The 20,314-nt window shown below is 34.0% G+C and overlaps 1 pseudogene; it reads right to left on the bottom strand.

Moving 5' to 3' along the window:
• Positions 1-272: 272 nt before the first annotated feature.
• Positions 273-3,066, bottom strand: LOC146882432 (uncharacterized; annotated as a pseudogene).
• Between the last annotated feature and the right edge of the window lie 17,248 nt (positions 3,067-20,314).

Genomic DNA, 20,314 nt, shown 5'->3' with positions numbered 1-20,314 from the left:
AGGACTCAGAATTTTTCGCAAGTCTCCAATTTGTAAAGGGATGCTAACATATTACATGATAAACCCAACCCAGTCATTTTCTCAAGGATGTAGCCTCTGTAAATTTAAATATTATTCTTTGTTCCAAATTCAACAATAGCATTTATGTCTTTATTTTGATAATCAATTGAAGGCATAAACCATGACACACTGGAATTAACAACAAATCCTATTGGCATATTGGGGAACAAGATTTCAAATGCAGATGTTTGGGCCAATGGATCAAAATTATCTTACAGTCCAAATGAACCATTGTTCTCTTCTAATCCAAATGAAATATTACTAAAGCAAGATGGTATTGAACCCTTGAGCTTATTGTGTGAAAGATCTATTAAGGTGATATTTTGTAATTGGCATAATTGAATAGGGATGTAATTAGAAAAATTATTCCCTTCAAGTGAAAGAACTCGTAAATTTGATAGTTTATCAATCATGTAGGGAATATTCCCGGAAAAATTATTATCCCTCAAGTCTATTGTTTTCAGGCTTGGACTCTCAAAGATGTTAAGAGGTATGCAGCCTGAGAAAGCATTCTTTTGCAGATACAAGACCCCTGAGACTGATGGATTAATATGTCAGATTGGCCCAAATAATCTATTTTGTGAAAGATCCAACACTAACAACATTATTAGGTTGGAGAATTCAATAGGGATCTCACCTTCTGATTGATTATTGTTGACATGAGAAACCAAGGTGGTTTGCTTCTTGAAGATTTGATGAAGATTGAATGAAGCTCTTTTGAACTATCTTGAAGCCATAACCATTGGAATGAAGCCTACATTGATAAAGGAAAGGAGATTTGATGATATCCATGGTGATCAAGGTTGGAATGTGTGCTCTCCATGTAGTTACATCATTAAGAAAGCGTACTTGTAGTTTGTAATTCATGTTGTAGACCTTAAAGCATTCATTAGATGTAGTTTGGTCTTTGTTGTGTTTTTAATCTGTTGAATGGTTTTTCAACAGGTTAAAATGTCTCTTTTAATCTGTTGAATGGTTTTTTAACAGGTTAAAAGGTTGGCTGCAGTAGTCTTAAACTGCAACAAATTCAATCAATTGATTTAGTTTTTAATCGACTGATTTCACTTGAGTTAAGTGAAATCAACCGATTGATTTGAAAATCAACCTGTTGAATTTAGTAACAGTTTGACTATAAAAGTTGTGATTTTCGAAAGAGAGGTCTGTTGATCATTTTAGAGCACGATTTGGTTATGGAAACTTGTGGAAACTCTTTCCTTCGTGATCATAGGTGCTGCAGCTATTGAAGATTGATCTTGGATCAATTCTTGGAGCTTTTGGCTTGGTTTGAAGCTTGGAGAAAGTGGTTTGTGGTAGGCAAGGCTGTGCTACCACTAAGGTTTGATCTTTCTCAAGCTTTGTGTGTGTGCTTGGTGGTTTTCCAGGTCTGCAAGAGGGTTCTTGCTGTGCTGGTGTGATTCTTGTGTGATTCTTGTGTGATTCAAGAGTCTTTTGTGGTGTTTTTGCATATTTTGGAAGTGTAAGGGTGGATACTTTGTAAAACTTTTGAAATAGTGCAAAGTCAAGCTAAGGTTGCCTTGACAAACTGGATGTAGCTCAGGTTTGAGTGAAGCAGTATAAAAAATCGTGGTGTCCTCTCTTCTCTAACCTTTCTCTCCTGCATTTTCATTTTAAAGTTTCAAGAACTTGTGCTTTAATCATCTTTTTCATGTTCTTGCATGTTTTCATAGCATCTGAAGCATTGAGCATGTTTGTATAATCATTTGGAACTGGTCTTGATCATTCTTGAGCATTGTTTCTGGTTTAAAATTCAAATTTACATTGATGCATTTTTCCCAGTATTTCAGTAGACTATTTTTTAGTTTCAATCGATAGATTATACTAGAACATAATTTGTTTAGTAAAATCAATCTGTTAACTCTGTTTTTGATCGATTGAAAGTGTATAGTTCAGTACTGTTTGCATTCTAACTTGGTGATCTATTTGATTCAATTAAAGGTAGTTTTTAGCTTGCAAAGATAGCCTAAATTTTTAACTAGCCAATTCAACCCCCCTTCTTGGCTTTTCAACCATTTCAAAACTAACAATTATTTCCCATAAGAAGAACCCACACATTTGACAACTTTGCAATTGAACTAGGAATTGAGCCTGAGATTGAATTGTTGGATATGTCTATTGTCCTCAATTCTTCACTATTCAAATTCCGCAATACTTCTTTCAGAGTGCAATTGAGGATGTTGTTATTGACAAACAACTATAACAAATTTGTAAAATTGGAAAATTTAGGAATATTCCCATGGAAATAATTGTTGGAAAGCTTCAATTCTTCAAGGCTATTGCACCCGATTGCTAATTGATCAGGTAATTCACCTGAGAAGTGATTATGTGACAAATCCAAGGAGGAAAGTTCATGCATTTTACCAATTGAAGTTGGTATACTCCCTTCAAAATTATTTGTTGACAAATTTAACGTACTAACTAAGGGAAGGAATGCACCAATATTTTTTGGCAGTGAACTAGAAACATTGTTGTTTGAGATATCTAGCCAAGTTATATTTTGTCTAATGGAGGACAATTCAAGTTTTCCATCAAATAAATTATTTGAAACCAAGAAATATTTGAGTCTTGAGTTATTTTGAATTGTTCCTGCGGAGTAAAGATATACTCGCGAACACAAATTGTATCGGAGCCAATGAACCTCTAAATGCACACATCCACTTTCTTCTCTTCAAAGCCTAAGTCCCAAAGCCGAGATATCCTCTTCGGATGAAAGGTCCTACTAGCGATGGAGCCTGCAAAGTCACTCCGATGCCTAAGTCAGTGTTAGAGCAATAAATGACAAGAATAGTAAAAATAACATAGTTATTTTACCTCGTGAATAGTGCCTTTTATACTACTTTAATGGGCCTAACCCTATGGGCCTAGGGTTTGTAGTGTTTAGTTGGTTTTAGGTTTTGTTAACTATGTTTAATTAATATAATTCTCTTCTTACCATTCTATCTTCCAACACAGATTTGTATAATCCTCACTACTATTTACCAGAGACATTCTTTGCTCTTGTGTTGAAGTTGCTTTGACTTTCTCTCTAGTTAATCACCATATCGTAACCTCTTTGCTTGTTTCCATGTTGCCTATTTATTTAACTAATGCTCACCATGAAGGTTCCTGCGCTGGAATATACTCGGACTAGCCTATTGGAGTATACTCGGACTAGCCCCACCAATGCGTCAGGTCTAAAGTTTGCGCTGCCTGCTTTGCTTCCAAAGCTGGAGTGTACTCGGCCTTCCAGGCTGTAGCCTATTCAGTGGTTTAAAGCACCTTTTTTTCCCACCATGTACACTAGTCTCCCAAGAGTTGAGACTAACTTGTTGAAAACTCTTCATAGTGGTAATCTTAATGCATAGCTATTTTCGCTTGCATGTGTCGCTCCCAGTGCTGTTGTATTTATTTATTTTTCGAGGGAAGGGGGAACATTTTCATATACATGCTTTTTATTTAAAATTTTAAGGCATAGACGACTCTTCAGGTAAGAGGTCTATGGAGGAGTGGAAGAGGCTGTGTCAATTAAGTGGGCCTGGGCCTTGGCTTGATGTGACATGTCATTGGGAATTGTGACAGCCATTGCTTGTGGGCCGTTAGATCTTTTTGATCCAACGAATGAGGTGTTATGCACTTTGATCATAACTTTGCTATAAATAAGCTAATTACCTATGGGGCCCTTATTTAGCCCCCTTTTCACGATAAAAAGGTATCGTTGGTTTCATGAACTTGACAGGTATGTCTTCACCCGCATTGTCTAATCAGTCTGCCTCTAAGGTATAGCCCTGATGAGGCTGTGTCGTTAGATCGAGTTGGTCGTGTGGATAACGCCTGCCATAGAATAGGTCTGCTTGCCCCATACTCCTCATCTTTTAAAAATTACAAGAACACTTTCTTTAGACTTGTAATGAACCCTCCTGTCCGCTCTTACTTCTTTGATGGTGACGTTGCCAAATTTTCGTTTTATTGGACGCATAATCTGCTGCACTATGATGAGTGGCCCCGGACTATGATGTTAGCCGAGGATTGCGAAGTTCTTAATTTGCTAGATTCACTTCCTCGACGGCTTCCTACAAAGTGTATTGTGGCCATATTGAATTCTCCTCGTCCCCGTGGAGACATGTTGGGTATGTGCAAATTTTTCTTGTGGTATGCCATATGTTGACTTTTCTTACTTTGTTTCTGTTTATCAGTTTTGATGGCTTCTTATGAGGATGTTGGTGTGGGTTAGAAGACTCGTTTCCACTTGCTTCGTGATAAGTTAAATGAGCGAAAGAAGAGTGGAGACTTAGTTCCTAGGACAAGTGCTGGGGCCAACGCCAAGATTGGTGTGGGTGTTGGGAGTCCTCGACCTCCTCCTCCAGTGGAAAAGAAGAGGAAGAAAACTACCCACAAAGATGGGAGTTCATCACGCCATTCCTCCCCCAAATGCAGTCGTGTGTCCGAGGATACCTCTTACAAGCGTTTGATGGGAGCTGAGATGCAAATATATGATGGCATGAGTATCACTATATCCCAATAGGAGGCCAATCTAATTACAAAGTCTCCCCAGCCCACTTTGATGAAGGCCTTTGCAGAGTACCAATCTTGAGCCTTGGTGATTGCACACTAGTGCAATTTTGGCCTTTTAACTCGTGTTATAGGCCTCGATTGTCGCTTTACCGAAGTATAAAATGGCACGGTGGCACTTTTGCAATTTTTTTCAACTTTTATGCCTCAGTTCATTAGAAAATCGGTGCTAAAAGGTATGATATGCCTCGATTTTGAAGACTCGAAGCGTAAAAGTTGGCTAATATTGCAAAAATGTCACTATAGTAGTGATATTTGGCCTCGATTGGAATTGAATTGCTGCCAAAAACTATTTTCTACCTCAATTAAAAATTGAACTGAGGCCAAAAACTATTTTTTGCCTCTGGGGGAATTGAACTGCTGCCAAAACCTGTTTTCTGCCTCGTTTAAAAATTGAACCGAGGCCAAAAGGTTCGTTAGGGTTCAAAAATCGCGAATCACTTTTTTTTTTCTTCTTCTTCTTCCTTGCGTGCGCGTTCTCTCTCTCAGCCACCCACCTCCACCGACCACTCGCGACTACTTGACGTTTGGGTCATTCGTGTTTTGGCTTGGCGAAGTGCGATTTGGGGCTCGCGAAGTGGGCATCAGTTTGTTGTGTTGCAGGTGTGTGGCAGACTGGTATTGTACGTGGATGGAGATCTGTTGTTGATGGTGGCGAGACGTGTAGGTGGCGGCAACGTGAAGAATTTTGTCGTTGTGACGAAGGCGGTTTCGCGATTTGGGGGAGGAGATGCGATTTAGGGTTTGTGATTTGCTGCAGATGGTTGATTTTTGTTTGCATTTATGCAAGTGTGATGTTCACATTTTCGTGTATGAATAACATGGAGGTTCCATGGTGGTGGCACGATTCACAAATTACTCTTACGATGAAGGAGAAGATTGCAGTGACTGCGGATCTGTGGTTCTAAGTTTCGGATGTGATTCCTGGTCCTTTTGTCATAATAATTTTCGGATCTGTATTTTTTAGGAATACAGAAAATATATAAAAAGATATTTTAAATTTCATTAAAAATATATTGTGATTTAAAACTACTAAAATTATTATGACGAAAAGATAATAAAATCACGTATTAGAATATGAAAGTTTAAATTAGATGAGAGATAATTGAAAGGAGAAGGAAGATTCTTACATATTTTAATTGAAATTCATTAATTTATATAAATATAGCTAGATTGATATATAATATTAAATAGATTGATAGAAATATAAATAAATTAAATACATAAATAAGATAAATATATAAATTGGATATAATATATATAGAAGAAATATATATATATATATATATATATATATATATATATATATATATATATATATATATTCTAATTTATTTAATGTATTTATATTTTTAAAAACACTTGATATAATATATGTACAAAATATATAATATTTTTTAAGGAATACAAAAAATATATAAAAAGATATTTTAAATTTATTTAAAAATATATTGTGATTTAAAATTACTGAAATTATTATGAAAAAGGATAATTAAATCACATATCTATTATCTATTATCTATTACATATTAAGAAAAGAAGATACTAACAAAATTACTACAATACCCATTTTCTTGTATTGACACATGTCATAAAAATTAGTTTTTTCGTCATTTTAAAACTTTGGTACAAAAGGACCAGAGTTCAAATCCTACAAAAGTCAATTTGTTTATATTTTTTTCATTTATTTATAATTTACACTATTATGTTAATTATAAATAATATTATTATTTGTATTATTTTTATAAGTATTATTATTTCTAATTATTAATAATATATTATTATAATATTATTTATAGTGATAGTAGTAAAATTATAACAAATATTAGTATTATTATATGTTACTATTATATATTATTACTATTAATATTATTAACATTATTAGTAGTAAAGTTATTATTCTTATTTGTAATATATAATATTATTATTATATATTTTTGTTAGTAATTATATCTCAATTTTTATTAGATTATGATAAATTATTTTTTTTGAAAGAGGAATAGGGAGATGAGTGTTCACTTTCAACATCATTACTCTTCTTTAAGATCATGGTCCTTTTGGTTGGGCAATTTAAAGCAATATGATTATAACCCAAACATTTAAAACATTTAATGGAACTTGATCTTTGAGAAGTGGAATGGTGAATGTGATCACTTGGAGACTTACTTTTACTTGGTGGTTCTTGATGAGAGTTAGAAGGGAACTTATCATGTTTCTTTTTATCCTCTCCCTTCCATGAGTGACTAAAGTAGTGGTTGGGTGAGTAACTCTTCTTTGCCCTTCTTTTTCTTTTCAATTGAATTTCAATCCCAAGGGCAAGTGTGAAAACATTTTCAAGAGTGGAGTACTCATACAACTCTACTTGGTCTTTTATGTCTCTCCTAAGACCACTCACAAATCTTTTTATTTTCTCCTTGTTAGTTTCTTTTATTTCCACCCTACGCATTTGAGACTCTAATTCTTTAAAGTATTCACTCACACTCATAGGACCTTGGTGAAGCCTTTGGAGCTTCAAAATAAGTTCCTTCCTATAGGAGGGAGGAACAAATCTAGCGCGCATAAGAGTTTTAATGTCCATCCAAGAAGCCGCGGGTGGCCCTTGGTCATAATTCTTACAAACTTTATGCCACCAAGTATTGGCGTACTCCAAAAAACCTAAAACTACTATATCAACTTGTGTTTGATCCTTTACATGATTTTCAATGAAAATTTGATCAACTTTAGCTTCCCAATCAAGGAAGATTTTGGGATCACTTCCACCATAGAACTTAGGAATCTTTGGAGTTTGCTTCTCTTGTGATGGGTTGCACCTAGAATGCCCTCTTTTCCTAGGCTCTCTTTCTTTCTCCCTAGCTTCAAGCCTTTGAATGTGCTCTTGGATTCTTAGGTCACTTTGCTCCTTTTCTTTTCTCAATTGTTCAAAGGCCTCCTTCCTAGACAACTCCAAATCCCGAAGCAATCTCATCAATGTATTGTTTTTGTTTGGTGTAGGTGCATTTGATGAACTTGCCATGATTTCTACAACCAAAACACTCAAATCCGAGACAAAATAAATGGATTAGAGGTTAGAAAACATGAAAACCGAGACCAAATCCAACCCAAAATGTAACCCAAGTGTTTAGATCACTCTCCCAAAGTAACAAGGCAAGGCTAGCACTCAAAATCCACCAAAGGAGTAAAGCAAACACTTTTAAAAACTTGTTCAAAACCTTTCAAATGCAATATAAGTGATTCGGCCACAACATCCCAAGAGTTTCAAGAAAAGAAAACTACTAAGACAAATCAAAGAACACCTAGTGACAAGCAAGAAAAGCACAAAAACAAGAAAGTTTAACTTCTAAGGAATTTTTTTTTTAAAGACAAAACTTGAACAAGACTAAAGCAATGAAAAACACTTTTAAGGACTTTATGGAAAGCATTTGAACAAGACAAGATTATACCTCAAATTATGCATACACCAAGAAAGATCATAACCAAGTTAAAGCATGGAACTAATTTGCCAATATCACCCAAAATCCAAGTATAAAATTTGGTAGCATAACACCTAGTAAAAATGGCCAAATGGATTCACCAAGCAACACATTAGCTCTCTTCCAAACTGTTTTTGGTCATGAAAATAATTTTTCTTTTCAAAACTAGGTACTTAAGATGATGAGAAAGATATTTTAGGGTGTCTTGAACACTTAGTTCCTTAAAAATTAGGTCAAAATCAATTTCAAGGAGCATGCTACAACAAAAGATATAGATCTCATGCAATAGCTCAAATACTTAGAAACAAGAATAAGAAAACTCAAAGAAGCATATGACATATGACTCAAGCAAAAGTTAGACACATTTAAAGACTAAACATGACATACACAAAGACACAAACATGTAGCTATCATGCATTTAAACTCATGGATTTGAGGCTCAAAGAGTAAGCATCAAAAGACATGTTATCCAACCACATTTAGGAGCAAAAGAGTCACAAAACCGAAGCCAAAATTGCCACAACATAACCTGAAAACGTTGTTTTTCGTATTCTCGGCAGCTCTGACCTTTGCTCACTCATTTGATCATAACTCTCTCCACAGAACTCCAAATGCGTTAATTCTTTTTTGTCTGAAACTAGACTCATAGAGATTTCTTTTGATATAAAAACGTTACTTTTGGACCACTGAGCTAGCTGCAGTATTTTTTTCAAAAATGCACAGGTTGCTGCCAGCACTGTTTTTATGTGGACCATACAAAGATAGCTACACAAGACAAGGTTAGAACATGAAAACACCATATTCAAGGACAACCAAAGCTCTAGATACCAAATGATGAAGGATTATGTTGTTTTCTTTTAAGATTATTGAATATGGTGTGAGTTGATTAAGAAAGCTAAGTGAAATCCCCACTGGACATTAAGATAGCAAGTTATCTAGATGTGAAGGTTCCTTTCACAAAGCTCAAGAGAAGAAGATGATGGATTGATTCAAAACAAAAAGGAAATGGAAAGCACATAAACCATAGAAAACCAAGAACAATTAAAGGAAGAAGAAAACATAAAATGGAAAGGAAAGAAATGGTAAAAATGTGAGAAGCACGCCACTACAAGGCTAGGCTAGAAGCCATGGCAACCTTGAAGATGAGTGGATGTGTGCCGCCACTTGCTATGCAAGATAAGGCTTAAAAGTATTCACTCCCAAGAGAGGAAACTCTCACAAATGGTTGAGACACAAGAATATTTTTACTTCAAAATGTTCAACCCTTTTACATGTCTAGGAGCACCCCTTATATAGAAGAGTTTAGGGGCCTCTAAGCAAATAAAAGATACCTAAGGATGTCTCTACAAAAACCTAACCCTAGCTTCTAGAAACTAGGTCAAATAAGGTTACAAAAACAAAAGAGCTAACTATGGTGTGTGCAAGGCTAATTTCGTTCTAGCACAAAAGGAGACAAAGAATGTGTCTCATATGTCTCCAAAAAGTGGCCAAAGTGTGCAAAAAACAAAGGAGACCAAAGGTACATAGGTACACTTGTTTTATGCCTTTTACTTTATGCTTTATGTCTTTGCTTTACTCTCTCCTCCACATCATTTATGCTCCCCAATCACCATACGCCACCTAGCATTGCTTTCTTACTCCTAATTAACCTACAAAGCAAATAAACATAGATTAGCATGTTGGCTTAAGTCAAGTCAACTATAGTCAACAAGTCAAACCTAGTCAAAGGTCAACAAGTCAACTAAAGTTGATTCAACTAAGTCAACTTAGGGAATCAAAAATAACAAACACAAATGAAAGGGATGAAGGATTAATGATCTTCCTTTCTAAACATGCTTAGTCTTCTTAAGCATGTGCCTTCATCCTTGGTTGGGGTCAATCCTTCATCACCTCCAAAATTATTGGACAAGATCCGTCACGGATTATTATCAACTATAATTAATAATCATTATTACTATCAACTATAAATATTAAAATCATTATTATTATTTATAATTATTTCTATTATTATAGTACTAATATTATTATTATATTATTATTATTATATTATTATTATTATTAAGAACTATAATTATTATAATAGTTATTATTATTATTATTATTATTTTTATTATTATTGTTAGATACAAATTTTTAGGGATGTCAACAGGACGGGTAGGGTACGGGTAGTAGTTTCCACATACTGGATAAATATTCGTCCCGTACTTGTACCCATATCCGTCGGGTACCCGCCTATTTTTTTTATATCCGTAGGTATCCACAGGTACCCGCGGATATTTACAAAATTATTTAAGAAACAAATATTTAATCATAAATTCAAATAAAATAAAATACATCACTATCATAAATTTTAAATAAAGTTCAAATAAACTCAAGTTCATACAAGTCCAAATAATTATAAAAATAAATATGAAGTGACCTTCAACACAATGAAAATTCTTTAATTAGTGCTTTGATCAATAAACTCACTTTCTCCGATTGATTTTTGAAAAATAAACAAAATAAAAAAATAATAAAACTCAACTATCACGTGTTAAGTATTCTTATTTTGATTCCATCATTTGACAACAAACATACCATAAACGTCACTGTCTATATAAGGTTTGATGTATATGCCCAATTTCAAAGAAAGGAAAGAGAATAATGTCAAGGGGTGTACCTAGAAGAAGACAATGTACCAATACTTGAAGTTGGAAGAATGAAGACGGAAGAGGAGACAAGATGTGTAACTTAGAAAAAATTAGGTCAGAATGTTTAATATATATATATATATATATATATATACATATATATATATATATATATATATATATATATATACATATATATATATATATATATATATGTATATATATATATATATATATATATATATATATGTATATATATATATATGGGTATTTTTATGAATTAAAGTTTAGTGGGTACGGGTATCCACAGGTACGGACACTATGATACCTATACCCGCCCTGTTAACATGTAATTTGTACCCATGGGTATCCATTTTTAATATTCGTTTCCTACCGTTGCGGATACCTGCGGGTACATATTTTTTTGACATCCCTACACATTTTACTTTTACTTACTATGTAGGAATCATGTTTCAATTACTTATCATTTTTATTTGTTTTGTTGTTCATTTATCTTTTCATTTGAACAATTATTTCAATTCATACAAATAGTTACTAAAATTAGTAAAATAATAAAACTGAAAAATAATTTTTTTATTATAAATAATTATTTAAATTTAAAATATAATAATTAAGAGGATAAAATTTATAAAATAAAAAGGACACCAAAGATATTTATCTCTTTATATATGTAGTTGTATTAATATTAATATTAATATTATTATTATTAGTAGTATTAATATGTTTTTTATCACTACACGATATTATTATAGTGATATTATTATTATGATTATTATTATTATTATTATTATTATTATTATTATAGTTAGACACATATTTTACTTTTATTTACTATGGGATCATATTACAATTACTTGCTCTTTGTATTTATTTTGTTATTCATTTTATCTCTATGTCTTGGTATTTTTTGAATTGAAAAAAAAAATAGTTACTAAAATTTGTAGAATAATAAAACTCACAAATAATTTTTTATTATGAATAATTATTTAAATTTAATAAATAATAATTAAGAGGATAAAAATGTAAAAACAAAAAAAGGACATAAAAAATGTATATCTCTTTACATATTTAGTTAGTGTATTGTTATTATTATTATTACTACTATTATTATTATTATCACTACGGGATATTATTATAATGGTATTATTATTATTATTATTGTCACTAAATGATATTATTATTATAATGGTATTATTATTATTATTATTATAGTTAGACACACATCTTAATTTTATTTACTACGAGATCATATCTCAATTAGTTGTCCTTCTTAATTATTTTGTTGTTGTTGTTGTATATATCTTTATATGTAATTATAGATTATTAGTATGTTAACATTAGCCTTGGTATTTGCATTGACATCAATATTTATAAGATAAACATTATTATTATTATTATTATTATCATTTGTTTGTTATTATTAGTATCATTATTATGTTTATTATTCATATTATTAGTATTCATAGTGATGTTATTAGTATAAGTCCTTTTTGTAATTATAAAATTTTTTATTATACTAAATACTTTTGCTAAATAGATTTTTAATCTTTTAAAATTTTATAATTTATAATTTATATTAATATTATTATTATTTTAATGGTTAAATAAATATAATAACAATTATATTATTATTCTAAACGTATTTGAAATAAATAAAAAAATGTGCATACACGCACAGGTCATATACTATTATAATTATTTTGTAAAATCAATTAACTACACCATATTGTGATATTAATTTTATTTATTATATTTAAAACTGAATTTACAAATTCATTTCATTGATAATAACATTTACAACAATATAACCCAATTTTTATGATATTTATTATTTTATTTTTATATTATTGTTATTATTATCAATTATAACTCTAATTATAGTTATTATTATTATTATTATCAGCTTTAATTATAATAATAATAATAATAATAATAATAATAATAATTATTATTATTATTATTATTATTATTATTATTATTATTAACTATAATTATTATGATTAGTATTACTACCAACTATTATAATTATTATTATTATTATTATTATTATTATTATTATTATTATTATTATTAACTACAATTATTTCTATTATTATATTACTATTATTATTATTACTAACGTACACACAGGTGCTATCGCGCCTGTGTGTACGCATTTTTAAAATATACGTGATATTATAGTAAGTGATGATAATGTAATGTTATTAAGTTATAATATATAAAATAAAATTATATTTATTAAAAATAAAGTGAAATATATCATAAAAGATAAGAGAATAACTGTTGATAAACAGAGAAAAAGAGAAAAGCACGGATAGACGATTTTATAAAAAAGTTTGTAAAAGTAACAGTCAATTTTCAAAAATTTTATAAATAATTATATTTTAAAGGGTAAATTTGGTATTTGAAATGTGGACACAAAAGAGAGAATCTCTTTATATATTGCTATAGATTATTATTATTATTATTAATTAGAACTATAATTATTATAATAGTTATTATTATTATTATTATTATTATTGTTTTTATTATTATGTTTACATACACATTTTAGTTTTACTTACTATCTATGAATCATCTTGTAGTTACTTGACCCTTTTATTTGTTTTGTTGTTTATTTATTTATCTCTTTATATATGTAGTTGTATTATTATTTGTTGGTAGGGGGAGTTAATTCACCTGTGAATAAAGCATGGTTTTGATGATGTCTGCTGTATTAGAGTAGAACATAGACTCGGTCTAGTTAGGTCGTGTATTAGGCTAGCAGTTTATCCTTATCAATTGTATGTTAGGCCTACTTTGGACCTTTACACTCTTGCTGGTGCAAACATGAATGGCTAGCTCTTTAACTAATGGATTAGTTGAGTATGGTACTAAGAAAGTGAAAATATACTCATGATAATCGATTAGGTAAATTGCTAATCAATTAGTGACAACAAAAATCTCTGTATAAAAGCTGGTTTTAGAATCTGTTTTGGGTCTGGAAAATTGATAGATCACGCAGTTTTCCATCTGAGAGAGAGCCTTTTGAGAGTCACAACGTTTCTGAACATTCTGGAAGATCACTTAAGTGAAGATCCAAGAAGATTGATAGTTGATTCTACCATGATGGGTCTTGCTTGAATCAAGGAGCATATTCTCAAATCTGCACAACATAGGTGTATTCGTTTCTTGATTCTGTTTATTGTATTTCTGATTACAGTGCTTTAGTGTGTGAAGTGTAGGCCTAGGTGCAATTGCATGGATGCATTGCTCCTAGGGGGAGTTCTTGATTGGTAAATCAAGTTCTTGGGTTTTAGGGTCTAGAATGATATAGGTGTGCTTGTAATTCTTAGATCCTATCTGTGTTAGTGGAATCCTCTTAAGTGAGTTACTTAGGAGAAAACTGGATGTAGATTCATCTTGAATCGAACCAGTATAAATTGTTGTGTATTGTTTCTTTCTCTTCTCTCATAATCTTTCTTGATTGAGTTAAAATAGTCCATTAACCCAGAATTGTGAAATTGATTAATTGAGCTTTAAAACCTAAAGATTTATTCAAGATTCATCTTAAACCAGACAAAAGCCTATTAATCAATTCAGATCCCTTTGTGGTTAAGATAATTAGACAGATATGTTTTTAACAATTGGCACCAGAGCTGGTTAATCGCATGCTAATCGATTAGAAAGATCTTGTTATGTCTAATACATCTCAAACCTTTGCTGAAGGGGCATCCATTAACAGGCCCCCTCTGTTTGCTGGGGAAAACTATCCCTTTTGGAAAATTCGAATGAAAATCTTTCTTGAATCAGTAGACAAAGAGGTATGGGATGCAGTGGTAAATGGACCTTTTAAACCAATTAAAATAGTGGATGGAGAGACTTTTCCCAAAGAATTCTCACAATGGACCCCTGATGAGAATATGAGGGCACATTATGATGTTAGAGCCAAGAATATTATATCTTCTGTACTAACATTGGATGAATTTTATAGGGTCTTTGTGTGTGAATCAGCCAAAGAGATGTGGGACGTTTTGGAAGTCACCCATGAGGGCACAAATGAGGTTAAAAGAGCTAGGAAAAATACTCTTATTCAAGAATATGAAATGTTCAGAATGAAGACTGGGGAAAGCATATGTGATGTACAAAAGAGATTTACACATATAGTAAATCAACTCCTAGCTCTTGGCAAAATCTTTGATAAGGAAGAGCTCAACATCAAGTTCTTGAAGAGTTTAAACATGACATGGCAACCCAAAGTCACTGCTATTCCAGAATCCAATGACCTCACTAGCATGAACATAGCCACACTCTTTGGAAAGCTGAGAGAACACGAACTAGAACTTGGGAGACTCAAGGCAGAAGAGGATGGAGAAAAAAGGCACACAATAGCCTTGAAGAGTGCAGCAAAATCTGCAGCAAAACAGAAGAAAATAGATTCTGCAGATGACTCCAATGATGGAAACTCTGATAGTGAAGCCTTGAGCTTAATGGTGAAAAAGTTCTCAAATTTTCTGAAGTATAAGAATAAAACTAATAACAGTCATGCAGGAAACAAGAAGCAGTCCAGATCTGGAGCTCAAACCTGCTATGAGTGTGGCAAGACAGGACACATCAAAGCAGATTGCCTTGTGCTGAAGATGAAGCAGAAACTGGAAGAGAAAAATGAGGCAGAGAAGCACCTGAAGAAAAAGAAAGCCTACATTGCCTGGGAAGAAAATGATTCCAGCACATCTAGTGAATTTGATGACAACACTGAAGAGGAAAATGATTTGTGTCTAATGGCTAAAGCAGAATCATCCATTAAAGCAGAACCATCCAAAAATAGTGTGAGTAGTTTCACATCTGAACATGAGGAAAATGACTACTATGAATTGCTTGATGCCTTAAATGAACTGTATAAGGAAGCTACAAAACTACAAAAGTCAAATAACAAACGTAAAGGGAGATTAAGTGGCTGGAGGGTAGGATAAAACAATTAGAAGAGAAAAATGAGAATCTAACAACTTGCTTGGAAAAATTAGAATAATCTGAAAAACACTCCAGGTCTAGATGTACGTACTTTCCAGGACAGCTAGAGAAGATAGAGTACTTAATGAAAACCTTATCAAAATTCACTCTAGGAAGATCCAACCTAGATGCTGTTTTAGGATCCCAAAGGAGTGTGCCGAATAAAGAGGAAATTGGTTATAGTGGCAACCCTAATCGATTATCGTGCAGGAATTTTCTTAACATCAGTAAACCATCCTCCATTATCTGCACCTATTGTTCTGAACCTGGTCACTTTTCTACTTCCTATTACTTTAAAAATAGTGGGGTTCCTAGAGGAAAATTCAAATGGGTGCCCAAAAGAACTGCAACACAGTCTAACACAAGAGGACCCAAGTTTGTTTGGGTACCTACTTCATCAAAATAATCTGTTTTGCAGGAAAATGCTGAAGCTAAGGAGTCAATGTGGTATCTGGACAGTGACTGCTCTAGACACATGATAGGTGATAGCTCGAAATTCAGCAAAATTTCACACAAAGTAAGTGGACATGTCACATATGGTGACAACAACAGAGGTAAAATTCTTGGATCTAGTAAGGTAAGGTCATCATCAGCTGTGGAAATTGAGGATGTTTTGTTAATGGATGGACTCAAGCATAATTTACTTAGCATTAGCCAACTGTGTGATAAGAATCTGAAAGTAACCTTTGAAGCACATCATTGTTTAATCTGTCATGCATCCACAAATGAACTAGTATTTGTGGGAAAAAGGATTCAGAACATATACATGGTGGACTTTGAAAACATTTCTTTTGATTCAATTGCTTGCCTATTTGCTAAAAATGATGAACCTTGGATCTGGCATAAAAGACTTGCACACATACATATGGGTCACCTAAATAAGCTTGTGTCAAAGCAGTTAGTCACTGGTTTGCCTAATATAAAGTTTAAGTCAGATAAGTTGTGTGACACATGCCAAAAAGGTAAACAAGTAAAGACATCCTTTAAGTTAAAACAACATATCTCCACCTCTAATCCATTAGAACTGATACATATGGACATGTTTGGACCTTCTAGAACCAGAAGCTTAGGAGGAAATTATTATGCCCTTGTTCTTGTGGATGACTATTCTCATCTTACTTGGACCTTCTTTATCTCATATAAGAGTGACACCTTCTTAGTTTTTAGGAAATTTGCCAAAATTGTTGAAAATGAGAAAGATTTGAAAATCAAATCCATTCGAAGTGATCATGGGGGTGAGTTTCAAAATGAATCTTTTGAAAAGTTTTGTGAACATCACGGTATCTCACATAATTTCTCAGCCCCTAGAATGCCACAACAAAATGGTGTGGTTGAGAGAAAAAATCGATCTTTGAAAGAGTTGGCAAGAACAATGCTCAATGACAACTCTTTACCAAAATACTTTTAGGCAGATGCTGTAAATACAGCTCGCCACGTGTTGAACAGAGTTTTAATCAGGCCTGTTTTGAAACTTACACCATACGAGATCTTCAAAGGTAGAAAACCTAATATATCTTATTTCAAAGCCTTTGGTTGCAAGTGTTTCATACTAAATAATGGTAAATCCAATCTTGGCAAGTTTGATCCTAAGGCTGATGAAGGCATCTTCTTAGGTTACTCCTCCACTAGTAAAGCCTATCGAGTCTATAACAAACGAACATTAACTATAGAGGAATCCATTCATGTTGCATTTGATGAGAATATTGATAATCATGCTGCTAATTCCTCTGGTCCAAGAAATAGTGCAGAATTAAATGACACAGGTGCATATTTAACACAACCTGAGCCTGTAGCAGCAGCAGATTCATCACCTGGAGTAGCTGAGACTTCGACCTCTGCAGCAGATTTACCCGCTGACTGGATAGTGCCTAAAAATATGTCTCTTGACAATATCATAGGGGATATCTCTAAAGGTGTTTCCACCCGCAGGCAGCTAGGCCAATTTTGTCTAAATGTAGCCTTTGTCTCTCAACTTGAGCCAAAATCAGTGAGTGATGCTCTCAAGGATGAACATTGGTTTCTAGCAATGTAGGACGAATTGGATCAATTCAAGAGAAATGATGTATGGGATCTTGTTCCAAGAACTCAATCTCAGCAAATCATAGGCACGAAGTGGGTTTTTCGCAACAAGCTGGATGATTCTGGTGTGATTATCTAGAATAAAGCTAGATGGGTAGCCAAAGGGTACTGTCAAGAAGAAGGGATTGATTATGATGAGACCTATGCTCCTGTAGCACGACTTGAGGCCTTCTGAATCCTCCTTGCCATTTCATCCTTACTACAATTCAAGCTCTTCCAAATGGATGTGAAAAGTTCTTTCCTAAATGGCTTTATTAAGGAAGAAGTCTATGTGGCACAGCCCCCTGGATTCATAGATTATGAGTTTCCAGATCATGTGTATAAGCTAAAAAAGGCACTCTATGGACTTAAGCAAGCTCCTCGCTCATGGTATGAAAGGCTAAGTGAATTCTTGATTCAAAACGGATTTTGAAGAGGGCAGGTGGACTCTACACTCTTCATTAAGAAAGCTAAAAATGATCTACTATTTGTTCAAATCTACGTGGATGACATCATTTTTGGTTCAACAAATACTCTTCTATGCAAAGAATTCTCCAAAAACATGCAAGATGAGTTTGAAATGTCCATGATAGGGGAGCTGCACTTCTTTTTAGGGCTCCAAATTAAACAAGGACAGCGTGGACTCTTTATCCATCAATCTAAATACTGCACTGAGCTACTGAAAAAATTTCACATGGAAGCTTGCAAGGAATCATCAACTTCTATGGCTACAAATTGCTATCTAGACATTGATGAAACATGGTCTGCAGTGGATCAGACTAAATATCGTGGCATGATAGAATCACTTCTCTATCTCACAGCTAGCCGTCCAGATATTATGCACAGTGTGTGTGTGTGTATGTGCCAGATTCCAGTCTTGCCCCAAAGAATCTCACCTAAGTACTGTTAAACGCATCTTTAAATACCTTAAAGGCATTAGAAACCTAGGTTTGTGGTATCCTCATGGCTCTAATATCTCCTTGGTAGGATACAATGATTCAGATTTTGGTGGTTGCAAGATTGACAGGAAGAGCACCAGTGGAACCTTCCACCTTTTAGGTTGTTCTCTAATCTTATGGCACTCAAAAAAACAGGCATGTGTTGCTCTATCCACTACTGAAGCAGAGTATATCGCTGCTGGCAGCTGCTGTGCCCAATCTATCTGGATTAAGAATCAACTTGAGGATTATGGTATCCACCTTGATAACATTCCTTTAAAATGTGACAACACCAGTGCAATTAATCTTACTAAAAATCCAGTTCTGCACTCTAAGACCAAGCATATTGAAATTCGACACCATTTTATCCAGGATCATGTGTCCAAGGGAGAGTGCAAGGTTGAGTACATTGACACACAACATCAACTGGCAGACATCTTTACTAAACCTCTGGCCAGAGAGAGATTTTACACTCTGAGAAATGAATTGGGTATTTTGGACATCACTTGCTCTCATTAACTATGCTTACTTCACTGCTATTTTGTGTGTGTGTGCAATTTCATGTTCTGCTGCATGTGTATTACATGCATACTGCGTATATGCTTAGCATAATTTTTTTTCATACCTGGCTCGTTCTGGTTTCTGCATCTGCTTGTGTGCATATTGTGTCCAGACTGTGTAGCTGCTTGCCTACCCTTGGCCTTAATCCATTATCGTGCTTTGTTTGAGCCCATTCTGTGTTCAGTCTTGCCTCACATAGTTACTTTCTAATTTCTCAAAGGAGCCCGCTAATCCATTAAGTAAGTAATTCCCTGCTCTTAATAGCAGTCTTAACTTCTGAACCTAGGATCCACATACTCCCTAATCTCTCAAACCCTAGGTTTTCCCCTTTCCCTTTCCACCACTGATCAGCTCGTCACCCTGCCCCCTCAACCCCTCCGTCATGGCATCCTCCTCCTCCTCTCGCAAGCGCATCAAGCGAATGACAACCAAGCAACGAGATCCAAACATTGATGGCTGGATCAGTGACCCCGAAGCTCAAGAAAATTTTAATGGTTCCTTTCGAAGTCGCAAAATCATCAACCACAAGCACTTTGAACTGCCCTTCTTCCGCAATCATGGCTTTGCATTCCTAAAGCTTCTCTCCTCCCAACACCTGGCAACGTTCGTCCAACTCACGGGAGATATCTACCCAGATTTGGTTAGGGTTTTCTATGCCAATCTCGTGTGTGAAGAGGATCTTCTCACTTTGCGCGTCAAAGGGGTAAACATTGTCTTAACCCTAGATGTTTGGACCTCCATTATTGTTTTCCGCATAGCGGGCATTCCGGCCCATCGAGGGTTTCCTGGGGCAAACCGCCTGGACATCTACCAAGGTTGCTTGCGGGATCCCACAACCAAACGGGATTACAGTATCTTCCGCGCCGGTGGGATGAAGAAGGACGAACGGGTGCTCGCATTCCTAACTGCTTGGATTCTGGTTCCCTGCAACGGAAATCACGCCCAACTCACAACAGAGGATGTTTTCCTTCTCCACGCTTTCAAATCCAATGTTCTTGTGGACTGGTCTGAAGTGGTCTCT

This window comes from Vigna unguiculata, chromosome 10, assembly GCF_037176805.1.
Source record: "Vigna unguiculata cultivar grain cowpea cultivar isolate G323 ecotype 2 chromosome 10, ASM3717680v1, whole genome shotgun sequence".
Lineage (NCBI taxonomy): Eukaryota > Viridiplantae > Streptophyta > Magnoliopsida > Fabales > Fabaceae > Vigna > Vigna unguiculata.
The sequence above is the reverse complement of the archived record's forward strand: the minus strand, read 5'-3'. Positions and strand labels throughout refer to the sequence as shown.